General features: G+C 46.8%; 1 protein-coding gene across 2 annotated transcripts in view; it reads left to right on the top strand.

The window, feature by feature from the left end:
* XXYLT1 (xyloside xylosyltransferase 1) overlaps nt 1–23,830 on the top strand; it is a 194,595-nt gene that overhangs the window by 22,602 nt on the left and 148,163 nt on the right. The window contains exon 1 of one of the 2 annotated variants that reach the window (XM_064366945.1): nt 14,339–14,728. The exons of the other annotated variant lie outside the window; for it this stretch is intronic. The gene's annotated coding sequence lies outside the window, so the exon portion shown is untranslated. Of the gene's footprint in view, nt 1–14,338; nt 14,729–23,830 lie in introns of those variants that run through there. 2 annotated transcript variants of the gene reach the window in all.

Below are 23,830 nucleotides of genomic sequence, written 5' to 3'. Positions count from 1 at the left end.
CTGCCTTCCCTGTCAGAAACACCTGGGGTCATATCAGTGATTTGGGTGACTGCTTAGCTCTACCCATGTCAGCCACCCACTTGATTTTTGCAGTTAGCAAGTGGTCTGCACTTTCCTAGCCATGGGCTGCTAGGCCTGAGCCTTCGGGAGCCCGCAGGTGCGGTAGAGGTGGGGGGCCGGCCTGCAGGGCCGCAGGGATCTGGTGTGAGGATGAACATACGACTGTGCTCAGTGAGATGGTCTGTGCTTTGTGTAGCTTGAGGGAGTCCTCAGATCCCAGGGCCATGTGGCCAGTGCAGGTTTATGCCGCCAGAAGGAAGCCTAGCTTGGCCCTCATGGGTCATTCACAAAAGCCAGAGGCAAACGAGTACTGCTTTCTTTGAGATGAGCATTTTTAAGATCCATGTAACCCCATCCAATATTGCTGCTCTCTGAAGCCGTCATTCAGCCTGGACACCTACTTACTATGTGCTAGGTGCTGTCCTGGGAACTTAGGTGTATCGGTGAACAGAAGAGACAGAACAGGTGAAAAATCCCTGCCTTGTAGAGCGTACATCCTGGCAGGAAGAGGACTAAATGAGCTCATAAAAATGGTCTAATTTGCTGCCTGGGAGACAGTGAAGTAGAGGTTCATAAAGGGTTAGGTTTCCTTTCATTTCTTTGTTCCATGAAAAGCAGATGCATAAATTATATAGTATGTTAGCAGGTGAGTACTTTATACCGTGTGTCAGCAGGAGAACAGGACCAGGCGTATGAGGTGGTTGGAGTTTTTGATTGGATGGGCAGGGAACCTGTCACTGAAAGGTGGCATTGAGTGAAGACCTGAAGGAAAGAAGGAGCTGGCTGGGCAGCCCTGGGGAGGAGCATCCGGGCAGCAGGTGCGAGGGGCTGCCATGTCAGAGGCTGCAGCTCAGTGGCCTGGGTAAGCGTAGTGGGCACGAGTGCCAGAGCTAGCAAGAGGAGGGCAGCTCCCAGCCTGCGTCGGAGTGAGGATTCTAGCTTTGACTGGGTCAGAGGAGGAGGGCTCTGGCCACCGTGTGGAGAGTAGAATGAGGGGAAGACCCTTCAGAGGCCATCATCCTGGCCCGGGGAAGCTGTGGCAGTGGTGAGCGGTGGAGGGATTCTGGATCTGTCAGGAAAGGGCCGTTACTAGGTTGGGATGTTGAATTTTTCTCCACTAGAGTTTATTTATGCATGGTCTTGAGGTGTGTGGCATCAAGAGAGCCACAGCCCACAGGCTTACCTCTTTTGACAGAGCTTGGGTTTGTTGTGAGCAGGTCAGTGGGAGCTGTGGCCCTTAATGAAGGAGTGAAACAGGACAAGTGAAGCAAGGGCAACCCTGGTGCCTCAAAGAGTGAGTATATTCTGGAATTAGCGAGACCTGGGCTCAAATCTGGGCTTTGGCCATCCACCGAGTCACCTTGGGCAGGGGCCTTCACCTCTCTGGCCACAGCTGCCTCCTTTCCACAGGGCGTGGTGATGGCGAGGATGAGATGAGCTCATGTTTATCTGCATTGCTGCCTTACATGTTTCCCTTCTTAGTGATCCCACGAAGAGCAGGTGCCAGTGTGCCCTGTGCCTGTCACGTGCCATGTGCCCGGTGTGAGCCATGTGCCCATCATGTGCTGCTGCGAGCTGTGTGCCTGTTTTATACAGCATGATGCTGCTTTGAGAAGTGCTGAATCAGGCTGGGCATGGTGGCTCACACCTGTACTCCCAGCACTTTGGGAGGCCAAGGTGCGCAGATCACCTGAGGTCGGGAGTTTGAGACCAGCCTGACCACCATGGAGAAACCCCGTCTCTTCTAAAAATACCAAAATTAGCTGGGCGTGGTGGTGGGCGCCTGTAGTCCCAGCTACTGGGGAGGCCGACGCAGGAGAATCGCTTGAACCCAGCAGGCAGAGGTTGCAGTGAGCTGAGATTGCACCACTGCCCTCCAGCCTGGGCAACAAGAGCGAAGCTCCATCTCAAAAAAAAAAAAAAAAAAGAAGTGCCGGATCTTGAACGTCACCTGGTGAGTGTAGCCTTTTGAGGTTGCAGGAAGGGATTTAGTGAGAGGCTTTAGATGAGACATTAGGTGAATGAGGTGAGTGGGTTCTGACATCAGGCAGGGAAATCTGCATGTTGAACTCCTCCTGGCTGCTGGTACCGCACTTTTAAACACAGTGTCTCATCCACAGAAGGAGGTAATGGATATGAGCAGTGTATCTGAAATTCCATCTGCATGTTCCCTTCATGGGTTTTGCCAGTGTCCTAGAGCTGTCAGCAGTATTACCTACTTAACGTATATTTTAATTCGACTCCTGTATTAGCCTGTTTTCACACTGCTGATAAAGTCATACCCAAGACTGGGCAATTTCTACAGGAAAAATGGAGCCTTGCTCTGTCCCCCAGGCTGGAGTACAGTGGCACGATCTTGGCTCACCGCAATCTGTGACCCACCCCTCTTCCCCTGTGAGTTCAAGCAGTTCTCCTGCCTCAGCCTCCTGAGCTGGGATTACAGGTGTCTGCCACCATGCCCAGCTAATTTTTGGATTTTCTTAGTAAGGACGGTGTTTTAACATGTTGGCCAGGCTGGTCTCAAACTCCTGAACTCAGGTGATCCGCCTGCCTCAGCCTCCCAAAGTGCTGGGATTACAGGCGTGAGCCACTGCGCCTGGCCAAGGAAAAAGGGTTTAATGGACTTACAGTTCCGTGTGGCTGGGGAAGTCTCACAATCATAGTGGAAGGCAAGGAGGAGTGGGTCCATCTTACGTGGATGGCAGCAGGCAAAAAAAGAAGGGAAACTCGCTGCTTTTGTTGTGTTGTTGTGTAGGGAAGTAGGAGTTGAGCTGGGAACCTCCTTGTAGAACCATCAGATCTCATGAGACTCACTATCACAAGAACAGCACGGGAAAGACCTGCCCCCATGAGTCAGTTACCTCCCACCGGGTCCCTCCCACAACACACAAGAATTCAAGACAAGATTTGGGTGGGGGCACAGCCAAGCCATATCAACTCCTTTTTCTTCTTCTTTTTTCCTTAGCCCCTCCTGAGGTAGTATCTGTTGAAATCCTAGTTTAAAGCTTTTTTCTTGGTACTCTGCACAATGACATAAGCCTGTAAGTATTGATGTGGTTGTATTGATGTGGTTGGTCTGTGTGCCTGTAGGACTCCCTTTTGCATCCCTCTGGATGTGTGTGTGCCACATCTCAGGGAGCACTGGATGAGGGGCTTTGTGAAACCCAGGAGAGCAAGCAACCTTGGAAGGCGACTGATAAGGTTTGGCTGTGTCCCCTCCCAAATCTCATCTCCAGTTGTAATCCCCATGTGTTGGAGGAAGGGCCTGGTGGGAGGTGATTGAATCATGGGGGTGGACTTCCTTCTTGCTCTTCTCGTGAGAGTGAATGAGCTCTCCTGAGATCTGTTTCTTTGAAAGTGTGTAGTGCCTCCCGCTTCGCTTTCTCTGTCTTGCTGCACCAGGGTAAGATGTTCCCCTTCCACTATGATTGTGCGTTTCCTGAGGCCTCCCAGCCATGCAGAACTGTGAGTGCGTTAGACCTCTTTTCTTTATAAATCACCGAATCTTGGGTAGTTCTTTACAGCAGTGTGAGAACAGACTAATACAGCAACTGAGCCTGCCCTGGAGTCTGAGGGTTCAAGCCTGGCAGGGCTCTCTGGGGATCATGGATCTCCTCCTTGGGCTCCAGCTGTGTCCCCAACCCAGAGAACCAGGAATGAGGTGGAGGGCAGTCGGAACTGGGGCTCAATGCCAGTTTCAAGAGGCAGGCCTCTAGGGGAGGCTATGCACAAGGATGGGGTACGGGAGATGGGGACGAGACTCTCGGCCCGGGACTCCTTTCTGCCTGCGTGACTGAAGCAGGAACCTGGCTCAGTGCCTCCATTTGCGTGTTACTCGTGGTAAAACTGCAGTGTTCTTTGGAGGTTGTAGGTCATGAGATGATTCCCACACACAAAAAAGGACAAATCAAGGAATCTGGCAAAGAAGCCCTAACACACATCCTGCTGCTTGACTTGGTGAGCCAATGGACCATGGCTGCTCACTCTGAGATCTGAAGATGCACAGTAGAGTCCTGGAACCGCAGTCCTCTCTTCTTCCTGCTCATTCCTTCCTCGGCTTTCCCTCACCGTCATACCTTTTCCCTCCTTTCTTTGGGGTGAAATACATTATTTTATAGAAAAATGGCTTCTACTGTCAGGAAAATTTAGTATTATTTGTAAAAAAGCAAACCATGATTTATGGAAAAGTGCATTAAGGAATGCTTATGCCCACTGTGTAAGGATTATTTCAAAAAAGAGTTCACTAAAAGTATTCTTTAGTGAGTGCCAAAAACAGATAATGAGTGTCTTCGTACATTTGCTTTTACAAATGCCTGCTCAGTGTGGAGAGACGGAAACTGGGACCAGGAGGCTGGAGCAGCAGGTGCCAAGTGGTGGGTGAAGCTGGGGAGGGAGTGCCACCCTCCCGAGGCCCGGCTGGGAGTCTGAGACTGGCTCCCCGGCTGTGGCTGTGGGGGACTGGAACGACTGTGTTTAAAAAATCATGGATTTATGCATGTGGAACCCCTCAGGGTGTGTCACGGTGTCTGGAAGGCCATGTGGCCACATCCTGTCATCACTGTTGGCCGCTCACAAACACACAGAGAGTCCGGAGGATAGCACAGACCCCCTGCTCGCCCCGTCTCCTGTGGCATCGCCTTGTGGTTTATTCCTCATCAGCCTGGAGGAGTGTCTGGGGCTCACCCTTCTGCCTCTGCTCACTCCTCTTCATTCCTCTTAATGTGTTTCTCTTCTTTTTTTTTTCCTGAGTCTTGCTCTTCCTCCAGGCACATGGCTCTATCCTGGTGCTTCACCATAGTTGCTGATGGTCATCCTGGAAATGCATTTGGAAGGCCCAGGTGTTTGAAGGTCCACAGGGTGCGGTACCTTACAAGACAGACAAACTCTGTATTGCTGTGCTAACACGGTCTTTGTCCCTATATCTGCCTGCCAGAGACCCTCTTGCCACTGGAGGTGAGGAAGACACGAGCAGGCTGAGGGGACGGAGAGCCGGTGTGGCCACACTGGGCACAGAGAGGACACTGGATCCTTCACCCGAGTCTTCTTTCTTCCAGTCATGACAGGCTTGTCTTCCTTGGGACTGATGCTTGATTGCTCTGTTAGGAGCTCCTGAGTCAAAAGCAAATTGAGATTCTGAAAGAGAGAAGGACTTTATGGTAGCTGTTTATCCTCTCTTCATTACAGGCAAGAAAAAACCTGTTGAAAACAAGAAAGAGGCGAAGAGAATAAATCAGCAGGTGTGTGTGAGATCGTGTTGTCTTCTGCATTAGACCATTTTTGTGTTGCTAAAAAGGGATACCTGAGATTGTGTAATTTATTTTAAAAAGAAGTGTCATCGGCTCACGGTTCTGCTGGCTGTAGAGAAGTGTGCTGTCAGCGTCTGCTTTTGGGGAGGGCCTTAGGAAGCTTCTGGTCGTGGCGAGGCCCATCACAGGGTGAACGCAGGGGCAGGAGAGAGTGGAGGCAGGTGGAGGTGCCACACGCTTCAACAACCAGGTCTGCTGTGAACCCACTGAGTGAGAGATGACCTACCTCCGAGGGGGTGGTGCTGAACCATTCATGAAGGATCCGTCCCCATGAACTAGTACCTCCCACCAGGTCCCACTTCCGGCATTGCGGATCATGTTTCAAGGTGAGATTTGAAGGGGACAGACATAGCATCCTCTCTGCCTCTTCCCACTCCCATGTGAGTCAAATACCCATAGTTCCTTCAGTTGCTCCTCAAATTAAATGGTTTCTGGACCCCTTGCCTCCTTGGGACACTCTAGAACAGGGGCGTCCAATCCTTTGGCTTCCCCGGGCCACATTGGAAGAAGAATTGGGCCAGGCGCGGTGGCTCCCACCTTTAATCTCAGCACTTTGTGAGGCCAAGGCAGGCGGATCACTTATAGGAGTTCAGGACCAACCTGGCCAATATGGTGAAACTCCATCTCTACTAAAAATACAAAGCCGGGCGTCATGGTGGGCACCTGTAGTCCCAGCTACTCAGGAGGCTCAGGCAGGAGAATTGTTTGAACTCAGGAGGCGGAGGTTGTAGTGAGCCAAGATCGTGCCACACTCCAGTCTGGGTGAGACAGAGTGAGACTCCATCTTAAAAAGAGAAAAAAAGAAAAATTGTCTTGGGGCACACATAAAATACACTAACACTAATGATAGCTGATGAACTAAAAAAAGAAGAGCTCAAAATACTCTTTGGGCCACATTCAAAGCCAGACTAGGCCGTGGGTTAGACAGGCTTGCTCTAGAATTTGCCAGTTGCCTTCCTGCAGTGTGACTCAAGAATCACACCCAACAGGTACCCTGGAGCCACCTGACAGGCATTGAGTAGAATGGGGTCATCTGTCATCGTCCTTCTCAGAGTGCCTAGTGGCCACCTGCAGTGGAATCACTTGGGAGTGATTTTTAAATGAAGCTCCCTGTGCCTCACTGCCGACCCTGACTCAGAATCCCTGTGTTTTAATAAGGCTCCTCAGTAAGAGCCCATGTGCATGTGCAGTAAAGCTGGAGACCCCGGGCCCAGAACTGCCCTCCTGGTAGTGCGGGCGAAGCTCGCAGGCTTGCTAGAGACACGCCATCCCGATGATGCTGTGTGACATTTCATTACCCACTGTCCGGTGGGCCTGCATCTATTCCGTTACGGTTTCCTCCTCCTCCTACCCTGCCTCGGTCATATCAAGGTTTTGGACGACTGGAATACAGTCCATCTCTGCTGTCACAATGGCAATCTCGCAGGAGTCCCAGAACGTTAATTACAGGTCTGGTTACCTAGAAACTAGTGATGGCTCAGTAAGCTCGAGGTGGAGATGAGGGTGAGGAGGTAGCAGGGAAGCTTAATGTCTGGACGTCCTGCAGCGAGGACAGTGTAGGGAGGAGGGGCTGTCGCTTTTGAACTGTCAGTAAAATGGGTTGTGAGAATGGATATTGGACATGACTTTAGAAATTAGCTGGGCAGGCCGCTTTTCAGCTGTTTGTGGTTCTGCCTGACAAAATGAAATTATTAATCTATCCAGGACATCCTGCAGAAGGGATAAGTGTCACAGGAGGGACACGGCCTGTGCATCTGTCTTTTTCTTTCCTTATAAAAACTGCACATCCATTATGACTGTGAGCTTTTCCATTTAAAGCTGGCCAAATTCAGAGCATTTTCCTCTTATCCTTGGAGATCTTTGTTTTCAAAGTGAGCTAAAGTTACTGGTGGGGGCAATAGGCAGCCACTGATAATGATGGTGTTTTCAGGACCCGCTAGTGACCATGAGAAGAGAGAGCAGTAGATCTATGGCTTTACCCATGTATCACTCAATTATCTGTCTGTCGCTCCAGGAAAACTTCATTTAAGGAGACACCTTTGATAGAATTTCAGATATAACATTTAGATTCAGGCACAGCTATTCTGAAGTAGTAATACAGGAGTTATTAAGAAATAATTTTTTTTGTGTGTGAGACAGAGTTTTGCTCTTGTTGCCCAGGACGGAGTGCAGTGGTGTGATCTCGGCTTACCTCCACCTCCACTTCCTGGGTTCAAGCGATTCTCCTGCCTCAGCCTCCCGAGTGGCTGGGATTACAGGCATGCGCCACCACACTTGGCTAATTTTGTATTTTTAGTAGAGACGGGGTTTCTCCATGTTGGTCAGGCTGGTCTTGAACTCCCAAACTCAGGTGATCCACTGGCCTTGGCCTCCCAAAGTTCTGGGATTACAGGCGTGAGCCACTGCGCCCGGCCTAAGAAATAATTTTTAGGCAGATAGTTAGGGTAAAGGTTCTTGGTGGAAATTTTCTTGTGATGAGAAACAATCCCTAAGCCATCTCTTTTCTAACAGAGAAGGAGACTTGAAGGGCCAGACCAGCAATCTTTGATATGCAAATGCAAGCCATTAGAAACTGGGTTCATTCAACATGGTGATTCCCGCCCAGATCTTCTCCTTGTCACCAGGTGTACCAAGTGTCATGGCCACCTCCAGATACCACCTTGTGTTCAGAACGTCATGGCGCCCAACATTTGCATGTTAAAGGGGCTAAGGTGGGAGGGCCAGGTTTTTCCATGGGCTGTGCTGTGTAAATAACATACCTGGTCAGACCAATTCCCTGGGCCCTATGCAAATCAGACACCACCTTCTCTGGCCTCCCATGTAACCAACCACTTGGCCTACCTCACAAGGGTTTTCTCTTTGTTCCAAGTCCCCTCCCTTGTCTCTGTACGGGAGAGCTGTTCTTTCTTCCTTCTTTCTTGCCTATTAAACTTTTCACTCCTTAAAACCACTCCACCTGTGTCTGTGTGGTTAATCCTATTGGCGCGAGACCAAGATCCCTGGTGTTACTCTAGTCATAGAAGTCGTATCAGTAGTTTGCAGGTTGGGTGTAAAATTGAGGCAACAGCTCCTACCGACAAAGTGAGATACCGTAGCCCGGGTCTACTGGGCATTCAGTCTAGCAGGTTAAAGGTGAGAAGGAGCCCTGTTCTCCTGAATGTTTAGAGTAAGTCCCATGTGGAAAACAATGTCTCTCTGTTGAGTGAGGGCTGGGATGGAGATGGAGAAGCACTTGACATGCCCTGAGGAAGAGGCCAGGGTAGGAAGGAACTGCTGAGTTCTCAAGTGCTGTTGTCCCGTCACCCTTCCTCTCTGCCCTTTTATTTGCTCGTTCCTACCTGCAGCAAGCATTTACAGAGCCTCCACTACATGTGAAGCACTTGACTAAGAGCTGGATACACAGCAATGAATAAGACAGACAAAGCCCGGCCCTCACGGTGCCTTACAGGCTGGCTGGGAGCTAGGGAGGGAGAGGTGGGCACTAAGTGACTAAACACTGAAAAACATGACATGTCTGGTGATAAGGATTATGGAGGAAATGAATCCGGTCATGAAATAGCCAGGGATGTGTGTGCATGTGTGTACAGTGTGTGTGTTGTGTGCATGTGTGTTGATGGTGGTGAGGGTGGTAGCTACTTTTTTAGTGAGGGAAGATGTCTGGAGGTGACATTTGAACTGATCCCTGAATGGCTAGAAGGATTCAGGCAGGAGGATCTTCTTGGGGAGAGTTCTCTGAGCAGAGTAGATAGCCAGTGCAGAGACCCCGGGGTGTACAAGTGTTTGGCATGTGTGCGGGATTGAAAGACTGCCTGTCATTAGCAGATCTTTCTTTTCCTTCTGGAAATGTGCTTTCACATTCATGTTGCAGGTTAATTGGAAAACAAAGTTTTTTGTTTTTTTTTCCTCCTCCCAGAATGTCATTTCTCCTTCAGTTTGTTGGAATTGCTGACAAATCTTGGGGAGAGATCAATAGGTAATGTAGCTCTGTTCATCCGACACTCGATCATCTGTTTGTTGCTCCAGGAAAATTTCATTTAAGGAAACACCTTTGATAAAATTTAAGACATGAAAATCAGGACACACGCTGGGCGCGGTGGCTCACGTCTGTAATCCCAGCACTTTGGGAGGCTGAGGCGGGTGGATCATGAGGTCAGGAGTTTGAGACCAGCCTGACCAAGATGGTGAAACCCAATCTTTCTAAAAAAAAAAAAATCAGGACACAGAAGCCAGATGCAGTGGCTCACGCCAGTAATCCCAGCACTTTGGGAGGCCAAGGCGGGCAGATCATGAGGTCAGGAGTTCGAGACCCGCCTGACCAACATAGTCAAACCTTGTGTCTACTAAAAGCACAAAAATTAGGCCTGGTGATGGGAGCCTGTAATCCCAGCTACTCAGGAGGCTGAGGCAGGAGAATCACTTGAACCTGGGAGGCGGAGGTTGTAGTGAGCCAAGATCATGCCGCTGCATTCCAGCCTGGGCGACAGAGTGAGACTTCGTCTCAAAAAAAGAAAATCAGGACATAGAATAGCTGTGCCCTAATTTAAATTCTGTGGGGCCCACGGTGGAGTCTACTCTATCCCTACCACCAGCCTCAGAGCCTGTCCTTTTGTTTGCTTGTCCTCCCAGTGTATGGATACCGGGCATCACAGGGCACCTGCCCTTGCTTCAAGAAGGTGTGAACAGCTCCTCCTTGGGAATGGGCCAAGTAGGTGTCAGTTCCGAAAGACCCATCCCACTTCTTCCGGTCTGCCTTGGTGTCCTGCTAGGCTTGGCAAGACCTGAGAGTGAGGGAGTGGCCTGACAAGAGGCCATTCCCAATTGGAAGGCAGATGTCTTTACTTAGTGACTTTTCTGATACATCAAGACCTTCATTTCAGAATTGTGTTTGATCTACCTATGGGTTTAGATTGTTTTCATGACTTTTTTTTTTTCTTTGAGATGGAGTCTCACTCTGTTGCCCAGGCTGGAGTGCAGTGGCATGATCTCGGCTCACTGCAACCTCCACCTCCCAGGTTGAAGCAATTCTCCTGCCTCAGCCCTGCTAGTTAGCTGGGATTACAGGTGCACGCCACCGTGCCTGGCTAATATTTATATTTTTAGTAGAGATGGGGTTTCACCATGTTGGCCAGGCTGGTCTCAACCTCCTGACCTCAGGTGATTCATCCGCCTCAGCCTCCCAAAGTGCTGGGATTACAGGCATGAGCCACTGCCCCCAGCCCGTTTTAGTGTCTTTAGAAGCATGTTTTGCAAATAGGTACTCCATGTTAAGCATGAAGAGTATTGAAGGAATCTTCTAGGTGGACCCTGGGCAGCCCTCAGCAGAGGTGGGATCCAGGGGCTGAATGTGGCAGGAGGAAGGGCCTGGAACTACCTTCCCATGGAGCATTGTGGAGCCAGGTAGCTCTTTTTGAGACAGAGTCTTACTCTGTCACCCAGACTGGAGTGCAGTGGGGAGATCTTGGCTCATGGCAAACTCCACCTCCCAGGCTCAAGCGATCCCCCAGCCTCCTCCTGAGTAACACCACCACGTGTACCACCACACTGGGCTACACCACACCTGGCTAATTTTTTGTGTTTTTGATAGGGACAGAGTTTTGCCATGATTCCCAGACTGGTCTCAAACTCCTGAGCTCAGACCATCCACCTGCCTTGGCCTCCCAAAGTGCTGGGATTACAGGCATGAGCCGCTGCACCTGTCCTTGCCAGTTAGCTCTTATTCGTGCCTACAGTATCTTGGCACTGTGTAAATATGGACCGGATTCTTTTCTCTAATCTAGGTGTTCTTGTATGGAAATACTTCCTAACCTTTGGGATGGAGTAATGACAATGTCAGCTGTCCTTTATTGAGCTTTCATTATGTTCTTCCTAAGAGCCTTGTGAGACAGTCATGACTCCCATTGTGTGGAGGAGTTAGGGTGTTGAAGTTCTTGGACCAGGGTTGCCAGGTGACTAGGTGGCATCTTAGCATCTGAACCCCAGACTATGCTTTTCATAATCAGTTCATTCTTGAGTCTTGGGAGGTATGGACTCCTCATCAATGGGGTGATTCCAGCCTAAATGTTGTGCCCACTCAGCTGAGATTTTGACTGTGGGAGATGAGCTTGTCAGCCCATTGATAGACGTTTCTGCTGATGGCATGCTTTCTCGCTGAGTCCAGATGTTGCAAAATCCTTCCTACCTGTGCTTCAGGCAGCCCCTCGGGACAGGTTGAAACCTATTTGTAGTTCCCGCAGGAGGTGGATTCAGCATTGGCAGGAGCACTGGGATTACTGGACTTGGGTAGACTTTGCCTGAGCCTTGTGATGTCACGTTCACCTCCAACAGCTGTGCTGGGGGATGATCTTTGTCTAAGCACAGGGAGGAGATGGACAGACCCTTGGCCTCCGGCTGACCTGTGGCATTGCAGTCTGTGGCCAGAGGAGCTGCTGTTCTTCAAGCAGGCCTTGGACTTTCCTGGAAACCTGGCATCTTTCCGTGCTTGGGGCCAGCCCTTGCCATTTGCCTTCTTGGCTCCAGGAGTGTGACTGCGACCTGACTCCCAGTGGGGCAGGCCAAGTGATAAAATGAGTTTTTTCCACCAAATGGAGCTAAAGACTTGGCCTGACTTTATATCCCCAGTGAGCGTTTAGAGGAGTGGTGGCCTGGCTCTCAGGCATCTCAGTGCCAGTGAGCACAGGGCTGGGTGGCAAAGATGCCTGCTTCTGCCTGGCACCAGACTCTGTCTGCCATGACCAATGCTTCAGCTTTCCTGCATCACAAGTGTTGAGTGTGCTGTGCGTGGTAGAATATGAGGCAAACTTCACCTCTTTCCCCCATCCCTACACTGTCCCTTTTGAAAGAGATGAGCCTTTCCAGAGTCTTATTTTTTTTTTTTGAGACGTTGTCTTGCTTTGTTGCCCAGGCTGGAGTGCAGTGGCAGGATCTCAGCTCACTGCAGCCTCCACCTCCTGGGTTCAAGCGATTCTCCTGCCTCAGCCTCTCAAGTAGCTGGGACTACAGGCGCATGTCACCATGTCCACCAATTTTTTTTTTTTGTTTTTTGTATTTTTAGTGGGGATGATGTTTCACCACGTTGGCCAGGATGGTCATGATCTCTTGACCTCATGATCTGCTTACCTCGGTCTCCCAAAGTGCTGGGATTACAGGCGTGAGCCACCGTGCCGGCCTCCAAAGTCTTTTATATCATACAGCACTTCCTCAGTTACATATTTTAGTTCGAACAACAAAGTAGTGTTTGAGGACACCTTCGGCTGAAAAGAAACCTCAGTCATTACTGAATTTAGATGCAGAATTAATTAAAAATAAAAGTCGGCAAAGAAATTTAACACAGATTTATCATTATTTCTGGGGCAGGATCTTCCTGAGGCAGGGTATTTCTGGGGTAGGATATTCCCGTATAAGTGTGGAATAGTCTTATAAAAAGGCCTTTTAAAGATGACAAATAAAAGGAAGGTTAGTAAATGGCTACAAATATATGATTATAGGCTGGCGAAGAAACCAACTATGAGAAATGTCAGTAGGTGATTTAAAAAACACCACCACCACCCAACTGCCTTCATGATATGAACATGGATTCTTGTGGGTTGGGATGACATTTCCGATGCCAACATTCTACATAAATTCACAGGGAAGTGTATCTAACACATTTTACACAGCTGGTGAGGAGGATGGGCTCTGGGTGACTCAGCTTGACTCTAGACTTGATAAAGGCATTGCTGTTGAGGCACATGAAGGACTTGAAGAGAAATTATTTTGTAAGCTGGGTATGGGAAAAAATAGTTTTTTTGTAATCAACAGGATTTTTATTTATTTTATTTTATTTATTTATTTTTTTGAGATGGAGTTTCCCTGTTGTTGCCTAGGCTGGAGTACAATGGCGTGATCTTGGCTCACCACAACCTCCGCCTCCTGGGTCCAAGCAATTCTCCTGCCTCACCCTTTGGAGTAGCTGGGATTACAGGCCTGTGCCACCACGCCTGGCTAATTTTGTATTTTTAGTAGAGACGAGGTTTCTCCATGTTGGTCAGGCTGGTCTCGAACTCCCAACCTCAGATGATCTGCTTGCCTCAGCCTCCCAAAGTGCTGGGATTATAGGCATGAGCCACTGCGCCCGGCTGAGAATTTTTATTTTAATTATGTGTATATAAACAAATTAATAAAACCTATAAGTCATGATCTGACTTTTTTGTCTACATTCCTAAAAATCATATATTCTAAATAGGCATTAACCATTGTTTTGGGTGTTCTCATTGGCTGATTGCCTTCAGTATGGGAGTCATCTTATATTCCTGGTTTCCCAGGTTGTGTGTTCTTCCTGTAGCTCTTGAGGTGGGGGACTTGAAAGGGAGGAGGGGAGGACGGAGGGGTGGACTTTTCTCTGCCCCGTCCCTCTCATTTCTTCTCTTCACTCTTGCTTTGCTGCCGCCTGCCCCACTGCCGGGCATCAGTCCCTGGTCTGGGCAAAGGCCCCCAGAGTATGACAGATGCCACCTTGTCCTTGGGAAGATTAGTTTGCAAACCTGTTTTGGTCTTTGGGAGGCCGGGGTATTTTGATTCACACTTGCAGTGTCTGCGGTTTGCCTCTTGCTGCATGAAGCCTATTCCATGAAATGTTCTCATTTATCTTTAAGCAGATTTATTATATGAAATATTCATGGGCGCAGGCTTCGCAGCACGACATTTGGAACAGTGTACTGAGTACAGTTTGTCCTCATAAGTCTATTAATGCTGATGGGATGCAGTTGTCGCCTGTGAAGCTTTGGGGTGAGATGGGGCCAGTAGGGAGTCAGCTGGCTGAGAATAGCTCTCCATCTCTCTTAGTTTGGCTGCAACAGCCCTGAGCTGCATGTATGCCTGCACAAATCCAGTCCTTCTTCCTTAGTGAATGCAGAGGCCTCCCCTCCTGCAAGCGCCCTCTTGTCAGCTTCCAGCTTCTTGTATAATTCCAACTTCTAGGGATAGTTTGGAGGTGTAATGAGGCTCAGAGGGAAAAGCTGGTTTAGGAGTAAAAACTAATCTGTGAGGAGAGGGCATTTAGGGGACTGGGAGGAGGCTGAATACTAACACTTAGGAATAAGTACCATGTGGCAACCCCTGGGCCGAGTGTGTGTTCCAGATAGCCTTGACAGACACCACAGGAAGGACATGTTGTCATTCCCGTATTACCCACGAAGAAATTGAGGCTTAGAGAGGTTTAGTTACTTGCCCAAAGGCAGTTCACTTCGTTTAGCAAACCTGTATGGATGGCCTGTCATGTGGCCAATGGCTGGATACGGGGCACAGAGCAGTCACGGGCTCTGGCTACAAGGAGTGCCCCATGCAGCAGGTAGAGAAACGGGGCCCTGTAAAGTGAGTGAGACAGGGTAAGTGGAGCCCCCATGTGATGTAGGGTGTTAGGAAGGGCATGGTGCATTTTGGAAGGCTGTGGGAAGGCTGGAGGGGAGGAATGGAAAACTGGATAGGATCTTAGCAGGCAGATGGGAGCTGGGACAGGTAATTACAGATGGTGGGAAGAGCAAGTACAGGTATAGAAGGATGTAGGTCATAATGTAGATCATACAGGGGTGGCCAGTAGATGGGAGACTGCCTGGTTCAGTTCTGCCCAGTCACAAGAGCAGGGGAGGGCAGGAGAGGTAGCCAGAACCACGATTGCAGGGGCTTGCAAGCCTTGCTAGAGGATTTGGACAGTAACTAAGGGCAGTGAAGAGTCACTGGAGGTTTCGAAGCCAAGGAGAGAGGAAAATGAATTTCTGTATTTGGAAAACAATTCTGGAGGTGTAACAGAAGCTGGAATGGGGCAGTGGGGAAGGCAGGAGGTAGGGAAACCTGTCAGAGAAGTCACAGGGGCAGGGGTGAGAGGAAGTGTCACGGGTGTGGGAATGACAAATGTAATTTGAGATTTCTGTTGGGGAACAGCAGGAACTGGTCTGGATTCTGTGTCTGAAAAAAAGTATATATATTAAAAAAACCCAACAGTGGCGCACACCTGTAATCCCAGCACTTTGGGAGGCTGAGGCGAGTGGATCACCTGAGGTCAGGAGTTCGAGACCAGCCTGACCAACATAGTGAAACCTCATCTCTGCTAAATATAAAAAAATTAGCTGGGCTTGGTGATGCATGCCTGTAATCTCAGCTACTTCGAAGGCTGAGGCAGGAGAATCACTTAAATCTGGGAGGCGGAGGTTGCAGTGAGCTTAGACTGCATCATTGCACTGCAGCCTGGGCAATGAGTGAAACTCTGTCTCAAAAAAGAAAAAAAAAGGAAGAGAAGCGGGAAGATTTTTTTAAAAGGCTTTTATAATGCAATAAAATATTTAAAGTGCTACATAAAACAAGTTTTAGGGAATGATGAGGACCAATGTGGTATAAAAGTTTTTTTTAAATTTAGGCCAGAGGTGGAGCAAGATGGCCAAATAGCAGCCTCCACCGCCCGGTGGAGGGTCTGGGGTTGGGGGATGCAAACTATCCCTTAGCCACCCTAGCTGATGTCTCACTAGGTCATGTATCCCACAAGTCCACTGGCTCTGAGCCCAGCACAGCACTGGAACTTGCCTCCCAAAGTGCTGGGATTACAGGTGTTGCAGTCCTTGTGGCCTGGTTTATTACATACCTGTAATCCCAGCACTTTGGGAGGCCGAGGCGGGTGGATCACGAGGTCAAGAGATCGAGTCCATCCCGGTCAACATGGTGAAACCCCGTCTCTACTAATACAAAAAATTAGCTGGGCACAGTGGTGCGTGCCTGTAATCCCAGCTACTCAGGAGGCTGAGGCAGGAGAATTGCCTGAACCCAGGAGGCGGAGGTTGCGGTGAGCCGAGGTCGCGCCATTGCACTCCAGCCTGGGTATCAAGAGCGAAACTCCGTCTCAAAAAAAAAAAAAAAAAAAAAAAAATCCAAAAATTAGCTGGGGGTGGTGGCATGTGCCTGTAGTCCTAGCTACTTGGGAGGCTGAGGCAGGAGAATTGCTTGAACCTGGGAGGCAGAGGTTACAATGAGCCAAAATCATGCCTCTGCACTCCAGCCCGGACGACAAGAGTGAGACTCCATCTAAAAAAAACAAAAAGACTTTGGAAAGGCTCAACTCATCCTCCTTACAGGAACACCAAATTTGACAGCTATTTACACAGAATAAGCACCTTCATGAGCGCCAAAAAGCAGGTGAGCAATCACTGTACCTGGTTTTAACTTCACATTACCTGAAAGAGGCACTGAAGAGGGTAGAAAGACGGTGTTGATCACTGACTCCATCCCTGTGGCCGTGGCGACATAGTGCCAAGTGAGAACCTGTGTGACGGGGGAAGGGAGAGTGCAGCGGTGGTGGGACTTTGCAGTGGAACTCATTGCTGCCAACAGTGGGCAGAACTCAGCCAGTGCCCACGGAGGGAGCATTTAGACCAGCCTAGCCAGAGGAGAATCACCCATCTCAGCAGTCAGAACCTGAGTTCCAGCAAGCCTTGTCAACATAGGTTCAAGTGCTCTGGCATTCTAAATAAACCAGGCCACAAGGACTGCAACACCTGTAATCCCAGCACTTTGGGAGGCAAGTTCCACTGCTGTGCTGGGCTCAGAGCCAGTGGACTTGTGGGGTACATGACCTAGTGAGACATCAGCTAGGGTGGCTAAGGGATAGTTTGCATCCCCCAACCCCAGACCCAGGCAGTGCAGCTCACAGCTCCAAAAGAGACCCCTCCTTCTGTTAGAAGAGGAGAGAGAAGAATAACAAGGACTTTGTCTTGCAACTTGAGTACCAGTTCAGTCACGCCAGGATAAGGCACCAGGCAGAGTCGTGAGGCCCCATTCCATGCCCTAGCTCTTAGATGACATTTCAAGACATCCTGAGCCAGAAGGGAACCTACTGCTTGAAGGGAAGGACCCAGTCATGGCAGGATTTCTCACTTGCTGACTAAAGAGCTCCTGGGCCCTGAATAATCAGTAGTGGTAACCAGGTAGTACGTTCCGTGGGACTTGGGTGAGACTCTGAGACCTGCTGGCTTCAGATATGATCCATTACATTCACAGCTGTGGCGGCTGTGAGGAGAGACTCACTCTGCTTGAGTAATGGAGAGGGAAGAATAAAGGGGACTTTGTCTTGCAGCTTAGATACCAGCTCAGACATAGGGAGGAAAAGTACCAGCTGGGCCCTTGGTGTCCCCAGTTCCAGGCCTTGGCTCTTGGATAGCATTTCTGGACCTACCCCAGGCTAGAGGGGCGCTCACTGAAAGCTCTGCCTTGACCTGGGGTAGATCTTGAAGAGAGTCCCAGGACTGACAGGATTCACCACAAGCTGACTGAAGAGTCCTTGGTCATTAAATAAACATTGGTGGCACCCTGGCAGTACTCTCTATGGGCCTGTGATGGTAGTGGACACAGGGAGAGAGTCCTCTGCCTGGGGAAAGAGGAGGGAAGAGTGGGAAGGACTTTATCTTGTGGTTTTGGTGCTGGCTTAGCTGTAGTAGAATAGAGCACCAGTTAGATTTTTAGGGTTTCTGATTGCAGGCCCTGGCTGACAGGTAGCATCTTTGGTCCTGCCTGGGGCCTAAGAGAACTCACTACCCTTAAGGGAAGGACACAAGCCTGGCAATCTTTGCCACCTGCTAATTATAGGGCCCTAGGGCCTTGAGTGAACATAGATAGTAGTCAGGTGGTGGTTACAGCAGGCCTTGGACAAAACCCAGTTCTGTGCTGGCTTCAAATCTGTCCAAGTGCAGTCCTAGTGGTGGTAGTGACAGGGGTGTCACCCCTCCCCAGGCAGCTCAGCCAGAGAGAGATTGCATTCATTTGGGAGACGGGGAACAGAACAAGAGTCTGCCTGGTAATTCAGAGAATTCTTTCCGATGTGATCTAAGACCACTAAGGTGGTACATCTGTGAATCTGCAGGAAGCACAGTATTGCTGGGCTTGGTGTGCCCCCTAATGCACATACAGCTGCAGTGACCAAAAACTTAGACCACAACACCCAAGTCCTTTGAATACCTGAAAAACCTCCCAAGAAGGATGAGTACAAACAAGCCTAGACTGCAAAGGCTATAATAAACACCTAACTCTTCAATGGCCAGACATCAGCAAACATCGACTAGCATCAAGACCATCCAGGAAAATAGGACCTCACCAAATAAACTAAGTAAGGCACCAGGGGCCAGTCTTGGATAATCAGAGATATGTGATCTTTCAGACAGAGAATTCAAAATAGTTGTTTTGAGGAAACTCAAATTCAAGATAGCACAGAGAAGAAATTCAGAATCCTATCAGATAAATTTAACAAACAAATTCAAATAATTAAAAACAAGCAGAGATTCTGGAACTGAAAAATGCAACCGACATACTGAATAATATATCAGAATCTCTTAATAGTAGAACTAATCAAGTAAAAGAAAGAAATAGTAAGTTTTAAGAGGCTATTTGAAAATACACAATTAGAAGTGGGAGGATGGCTTGAGCCTGGGAGGCAGAGGTTTTAGTGAGGCAAGATTGTGCCATTGCACTCCAGCCTGGATGACAGAGCCAGACACTGTCTCAAAAAAAAAAAAAAGAAAGAAAGAAAGAAAAGCAAGAAAGAACAGTCAGGGGAGATGAAAGAATGAAACATGCATACGAGATCTGGAAAATAGCCTCAGTGGGGCAAATCTAAGAGTTACTGCCTTTAAAGAGGAGGTAGAGAGCAGTAGAAAATTTATTTAAAGGGATAATAACAGAGAACTTCTCAAAACTAGAGAAAGATATAAATATTCAAGTACAGTAAGATTATAGAACACCAACCAGATTTACCCCAAGAAGTCTACCTCAAGACATTAAATATCAAACTCTCAAAAGTCAAAAATAAAGAGAGAATCCTAAAAGTAGCAAGATAAAAGAAACAAATAGCATAAAATGGACCTCCAGTACATCTGGCAGCAGACTTTTTGGTGAAAACCTTACAGGTCAGGAGAGAGTGGCATGACATATTTGAAGTGTTGAAGGGAAAAAACTTAAATAGCATATATGGCAAAAATGTGCTTCAGGCTGGGCACAGTGGCTCACACCTGTAATCCTAGCACTTGGGAGGCCAAGGCTGGTGAACTAGTTGAGTTCAGGAGTTTAAGACCAGCCTGGCCAACATGGTGAAATCCTGTCTCTACTAAAAATACAAAAATAAGCTGGCCATAGTGGCAGACACCTGTAATCCCAGCTACTTGGGAGGCTGAGGCAGAACAATCAGTGGAACCTGGAAGGCAGAGGTTGCAGTGAGCTGACATCTTACCACTGCACTCCAGCCTGGGCAACAGTGTGAGACTCCATCTGAAAAAAAAAAAAATTCTTCAAACATGAAGGAGAAATAAAGACTTTCCCAGACAAATAAAAACTGATGGATTTCATCAATACCCAACCTGCCCTACAAGAAATGCTAAAGGGATTTCTTCAATCTGAAATAAAAGGATGTTAATGAGCAATAAGAAATCATCTGCAGGTGAAAAGTTCACTGGTAATAGTAAGTGCAGAGAAAAACACAGACTGTTAAAACACTGTAATTGCAGTGTGTATCTTCTCATATCTTAAGTACAAACATAAAAAGATAAACCAATAAAAATAATGTTTCAAGGCATAGATAGTACAGTAAGATATAAATAGAAACAACAAAAAGTGAAAAAGTGGGGAGGTGAAGTCTAGACTTTTTATTAGTTTTTTTTGTTTGTTTTTAGTATGTTTATGTAATCAGTGTTGATTTGTCATCAGTTTAAAATAATGTGTTGTAAAATATTATTTGCAAGTCTCATGGCAACCCCAAGTCTAAAAACACAATGGGTATGAAAAAGGAAAAAGCATGAAAATAAAACATAACACCAGAGAAAATCACCTTCACTAAAAGGAAGACAGGATGGAAGGAAAGAAGGAAGAGAAGACCAGAAAACAGCTAGAAAACAAATAACAAAATGGCAGGAGTAAGTCCTTACTTATCAATAATAACATTGAATGTAAATGGACTAAACTCTCCAATCAAAATATAAAGAATGGACGGATATATTCTTTTTAAGACCCAATGATCTGTTGCCCACAAGAAACATTTTATTTATAAAAACACACATAGACTGAAAATAAAGGGATGGGAAAAGATATTTCATGCCAATGAAAATCAAAAAGAAGCAGAAGTAGCTATACTTATATCAGATAAGTCAATTTCAAGAAAAAATATACAAAGAGACAAAGAAGGTTATTGTATAATGATAAAGGGGTCAGTTCGCAAAAGGATATAACAGTTATATATGCACCCAACACCGGTGCACTCACATATATAAAGTAAATATTATTAGACCTAAAGAGGGAGATAGACCCCAATATAATGATAGCTGGAGATCTCAACATCCCACTTTCAGTATTGGACAGATATTACAGACAGAGAATCAACAAAGAAACATCAGACTTAATCCGCACTATAGATGAAATGGACCTAATAGATACTTACAGAACATTTCATTGAAGAGTTGCAGGATACACATTCTTCTGCTCAGCACATGTATCATTCTCAATGATAGACCATATGCCAGGTTGCAAAACAAGTCTTAAAGCATTCCAAAAAATTGAAATAATATCAAGTATCTTCTCTGACTACAATAGAATAAAACCAGAAATTAATAACAAATTGTGGAAACTATAGAAACACATGGAAACTGAACAATATGCCTCTGAATGACCAGTGGGTCAATGAAGAGATTAAGAAAGAAATTGAAAAATTTCTTTAAACAAATGGTAATGAAAACACAACATAGCAAAACCTATGGAAGACAGCAAAACAGAACTAAGAGAAGGTTATGGTTATAAATGCCTACATCGTTCAAATAAACAACCTAATGATGTGTTTTAAAGAACTAGAAAAGCAAGAGCAAACCAAACCCAAAGTTAGAAGAAAAGGAATAATAAAGATGAGAGCAGAAATACATGAAATTGAAACAAAGAAAACAATACAAAAGCCGGGTGTGGTGGCTCACGCCTATAATCCCAGCACTTTGGGAGGCCAAGGCGGGTGGATCATGAGTTCAAGAGATCGAGACCATCCTGGTCAACATGGTGAAACCCCGTCTCTACTAAAAATATAAAAAAATTAGCTGGGCATGGTGGTGTGTGCCTGTAGTCCCAGCTACTTGGGAGGCTGAAGCAGGAGAATTGCTTGAACCCAGGAGGCGGAGGTTGCGGTGAGGATATATTATAATTGATACTGCACAAATTCAAAAGATCATTAGTGGCTACTGTGAACAACTACATACCAATAAATTGAAAACCTAGAAGAAATGGATAAGTTTTTAGACACATACAACCTACTAAGATAGAATCATGAAGAAATCCAAAACCTGAACAGACCAATAACAAGTAATGAGATCAAAGCCATAATAAAAAGTCTCTCAGCAAAGAAAAGCCAAGGACACAATGGCTTCACTGCTAAGTTCTACCAGACAAGGATGCCCTCTCTCACTGCTCCTATTCAATATAGTACTGGAAGCTCTAGCCAGAGCAATCAGGCAAGAAAAAGAAATAAAGGGTATTCAATTAGGAGAGGAGGAAGTCAAATTGTCTCTATTTGCAGATGACATGATTGTATATCTAGAAGACCCCATCATCTCAGCCCAAAATCTCCTGAAACTGATAAGCAACTTAGCAAAGTCTCAGGATACAAAATCAATGTGCAAAAATCACAAGCATTCCTATACACCAATAACAGACTTAAAGAGAGCCAAATCAAGAACGAACTGCCATTCACAATTGCTACAAAGAGAATAAAATACCTAGGAATACAACTAACAAGGAACATAAAGGACCTCTTCAAGGAGAACTACAAACCACTGCTCAACAAAATAAGAGAGGACACAAACAGATGGAGAAACATTCCATGTTCATGGTTAGGAAGAATCAATATTGTGAAAATGGCCACACTGCCCAAAGTAATTTACAGATTCAACGCTATCCCCATCAAGCTACCAATGACCTTCTTCACAGAACTGGAAAAAACCACCTTAAACTTCATATGGAACCAAAAGAGAGCCCGCATAGCCAAGTCAATTCTAAGCAAAAAAAACAAAGCGGGAGGCATCACACTACCGGACATCAAACTCTACTACAAGGCTACAGTAATCAAAACAGCATGGTACTGGTACCAAAACAGAGATATAGACCAATGGAACAGAACAGAGGCGTCGGAGGCAACACAACATAGCTACAACCATCCGATCTTTGACAAACTTGATAAAAACAAGCAATGGGGAAAGGATTCCCTGTTTAATAAGTGGTGTTGGGAAAACTGGCTAGCCATATGCAGAAAGCAGAAACTGGACCCCTTGCTGACACCTTACACTAAAATTAACTCCAGATGGATTAAAGACTTAAGCATAAGACCTAACACCATAAAAACCCTAGAAGAAAACCTAGGCAAAACCATTCAGGACATAGGTGTAGGCAAGGACTTCATGACCAAAACACCAAAAGCATTGGCAACAAAAGCCAAAATAGACAAATGGGACCTAATCAAACTCCACAGCTTCTGCACGGCAAAAGAAACAGTTAATAGAGTGAATCGGCAACCAACAGAATGGGAAAAAATTTTTGCAGCCTACCCATCTGACAAAGGGCTGATATCCAGAATTTACAATGAACTAAAACAGATTTACAAGAAAAAAACAAACAAGCCCATTCAAAAATGGGCGAAGGTTATGAACAGATACTTTACAAAAGAAGACATACATGAGGCCAACAAGCATATGAAAAAATGCTCATCATCACTGGTCATTAGAGAAATGCAAATCAAAACTACATTGAGATACCATCTCACGCCAGTTAGAACGGTGATCATTAAAAAATCTGGAGACAACACATGCTGGAGAGGATGTGGAGAAATAGGAACACTTTTACACTGTTGGTGGGAGTGTAAATTAGTTCAACCATTGTGGAAGATAGTGTGGCGATTCCTCAAGGACCTAGAAATAGAAATTCCATTTGACCCAGCAATCCCATTACTGGGTATATATCCAAAGGATTATAAATCGTTCTACTATAAGGACACATGCACACGAATGTTCATTGCAGCACAGTTTACAATAGCAAAGACCTGGAACCAACCCAAATGCCCATCGATGATAGACTGGACAGGAAAAATGTGGCACATATACACCATGGAATATTATGCAGCCATCAAAAACGATGAGTTCGCGTCCTTTGTAGGGACATGGATGAACCTGGAAACCATCATTCTCAGCAAACTGACACAAGAACACAAAATCAAACATCGCATGTTCTCACTCATAGATGGGTGTTGAACAATGGGAACACATGGACACAGAGAGGGGAGCACTATACACTGGGGTCTGTTGAGGGGGAGTGGGGGGGACAGCGGGGGATGGGGAGTTGGGGAGAGATAGCATGGGGAGAAATGCCACATATAGGTGAAGGGGAGGAAAGCAGCAAATCACAATGCCACGTAGGCACCTATGCAACAATCTTGCATG

This window comes from Aotus nancymaae, unplaced genomic scaffold, assembly GCF_030222135.1.
Source record: "Aotus nancymaae isolate 86718 unplaced genomic scaffold, 86718_ANA_hifiasm-v0.15.2.pri h1tg000067l, whole genome shotgun sequence".
In the NCBI taxonomy this organism is placed as follows: Eukaryota; Metazoa; Chordata; class Mammalia; order Primates; family Aotidae; genus Aotus; species Aotus nancymaae.
This window is presented reverse-complemented; position numbering and strand designations above follow the sequence as displayed.